Source organism: Sinocyclocheilus rhinocerous, unplaced genomic scaffold (assembly GCF_001515625.1).
Source record: "Sinocyclocheilus rhinocerous isolate Xijiao unplaced genomic scaffold, SAMN03320098_v1.1 scaffold1015, whole genome shotgun sequence".
Lineage (NCBI taxonomy): Eukaryota > Metazoa > Chordata > Actinopteri > Cypriniformes > Cyprinidae > Sinocyclocheilus > Sinocyclocheilus rhinocerous.
In genome coordinates, this window is record NW_015644379.1 from 43819 (window position 1) to 46529 (window position 2711).

A 2711-nucleotide genomic window follows, 5' to 3' on the forward strand; every position below is an offset into this window, starting at 1 on the left:
TGTCCAAATTCCCTATAAAATCATAAATGATTCCCTTTGAGCTAAATTGACCTGTTTCCCTTACAATATGTTCGGATAATGTGTTCTTCTGGCATTCAAAATAAATTAATGTGTGTGGAAAAAATCCTCTCCCTTCTACCACACGCTCTCTGCAGTGCCTCTCCTAGCAAACAATTGCATCCATTACAAGTGCAAAATAGTTTAGGATATGTTTTTTTTTTGGGGGGGTGCGCGTTAAATAATGGCGCAAATGCCAGTAATTTGACGAGCTCAAACATTAGTGAATCTCGTTGCGTGATTCATTTGAATACTCTCCTCCCATAAATTTTGCGTCTGAAACGGAAACTCCTAGAAATGCATATTCAATAAGGTCAGGCGCAAAAAAAAAACTGTGTCCACGCCATTTTAGGGCTAATTCATCACTGCGCGTCTTTAGTAAAACCTGACAGTACTATTTTAATGCCAAAAGACGGTTTGCGCTGGCACAAGCTGTTAGTAAAACTGGCCATTAGGCTTTAGGGCAATTCCTATTTACTTTTTTTTGCCATTACTTTAATAAATTGCCATGGCAACACCACTTAAGATATCCAAAAAACATTTGCAGTTTAGTTTCCTCAGTGTTTTGGAATCATGTAGACAAAGTTTGGTGTAAATCATGATTTCTGTTGGAAGAGTACATAGGAGAATAACATTCAAGTTTGAAGCATTGCCATGGCAACAACATTTAAGACATCAAGAATCCCTTCACCGTTTTTACATCTGCTTGTCTTGACATTATTCTGATGAAGTTTGAAGCAAACCAGGTGAATATAAGGTGACCAGGAGGGGACATGTTCGGTTCACTTAGTTTTGTCATGGCAATGACATATTAACTTGTAGGAATATCATAGCATGCTGAGGCCACCGCATATTAACTTGTGACCACAAGATCATTTTCTCAGGTAATGACAGTATGTTGTGGCCACGTGATGTGAAGTTGTGATAATCCCAGGTTGCTATGATCACAAAGGTACTTTATGCATTAAACTTGTGGCCACAAGAAAATTATGTTGTTCCCTCAACATAGGATCTCAAGGCCAAGACTTATCCTCCAGTATTAAAATAAAATGTTGCTGCAGCCATTTTCAAAGTTCCAAATTATGAAATTTCAAAATGGTGGAAAAGTGATTAATCTGATCCTGGCAAAGTTTTTATTACTTTTCCTCTGTTTTCCATTTATATTCTTGTCATAAATTCCACAAGCACAGACAGGCTTGTTTCAGGTGCCGTTTTTTCAGGTTTTAGTTCCCGCTCACCACAGTCACCAGTCAAGTTTTAAAAGAATGCACTCTTTGCCACAATATGTTTCAAAGTTCTCTCTCCTCTCAAATTCGATTAGGTTTCTTCTGTTTTTCACATATATTACTGTCATGGACGCTGCAATCACGGACAGGCGGAGTGGTATCGGCACACAGAGAATAATTTGAGTTTGAACTTGGGACACCCAAGCATGCTCTCTTTCACATCCACATTCTCAACCAAGTGCAGTTGGGTTACTGATTATAAACCCAAATTGGGTCAAATCAACCCAGCATTTGGGTTGAAAAATAACCCAGCGTTTTTAGAGGGCGTACAATGATGTTTCCACAATCAGTTTTGTTATTTGCCCAAATTGGGTGTGATTGCACATCAGTGCTAACTAATGTTCTCAACTGCCATGTGACTTTCCCGTCTCTGAATTGCAAATCTGAATTTAAATTCATCAGTACATCCATTCCCAATAATGGCTGAGTAACATTACCCACCCATACTGCAGTAGTTTCCCTGGGATTGTTGTGTGTCTGCCTCCGCAGCCGCTGGGGCTGCTGAGACAGTGCTCAGCAACCTCTGCTGTGTTTCAAGCGGAAGCTGACCAAACTGAGAGACCGGGTCTGAAGGAGGGAGAGGTTGAGGATTTGCATAGTCCAAATCTTTGACTTTGTGATCTATTTCTAACTTTGCAATATTTTACACAGTGACCACCCTTGCCACATTTTCAACAGGCATCTGACTTTAAAATTTGGCTTGCCCTGAACATTTGGTTTGCTTGGTTTGCTTTGGGCACTGCTGCAGATTTTCTCAGAATGTTGTTAGAGCTGTTAGGATCTGCAGTCAAAACACACACTAACTTTGAAGCTTGGTTTTCTGCTTGTGCCACATCTCTTGCAGTAATTAGCAATTCTTCAACAGTAAGATTGGTGTCAGTAGGGAAGCCTAAGCCCTCCTTCCTGTTACACACGCCTTTCCTAATTTCAGGAATGAACCCATTCAGCCAAACTGATAGGAAAGGTCCTACTTTGCCTGGAATATTGATAAAACTTGATGGCTCACAGCCCACATCCAAGCCAGAGTAAAGTGAAAAGTTCTCACACAATTGTTCAGTGTAATCCTCAACACTTTCATCTGTCTTTTGTTTACATCTTGTGATTTCATTCCAATCTAATGTTTGCTGTTGTGCTTTTCTACACCAAGCCTTAAGTTTTTTCCATCCTTCTTTCTCAGCTCTGTCATCAGTCAGCCATTCACAACTTAAAATTTCACCAAGAGCTTCTTTCAAACTTTTCCTGTCTGCTGATGACAGATTGACTGAGACTATGCTGAACCCATCTCTGACCGACAGAGAAAAAAACTCTTTCAGAGCTTCCAATCGAGCTAAAGCTGATCTCGGATCTTTTCTGACATTTCCTACCTCC

The 2711-nt window shown here is 40.1% G+C and overlaps 1 long non-coding RNA gene across 1 annotated transcript in view; it reads right to left on the bottom strand.

Moving 5' to 3' along the window:
• The window catches only part of LOC107758271 (uncharacterized), a 15134-nt gene extending 13113 nt beyond the window's left edge, over window positions 1-2021 (bottom strand). The window contains exon 1 of the long non-coding RNA XR_001642006.1: window positions 2011-2021. This is a non-coding gene — a long non-coding RNA (uncharacterized LOC107758271). The remainder of the gene's footprint in view (window positions 1-2010) is intronic.
• Window positions 2022-2711: the final 690 nt, after the last annotated feature.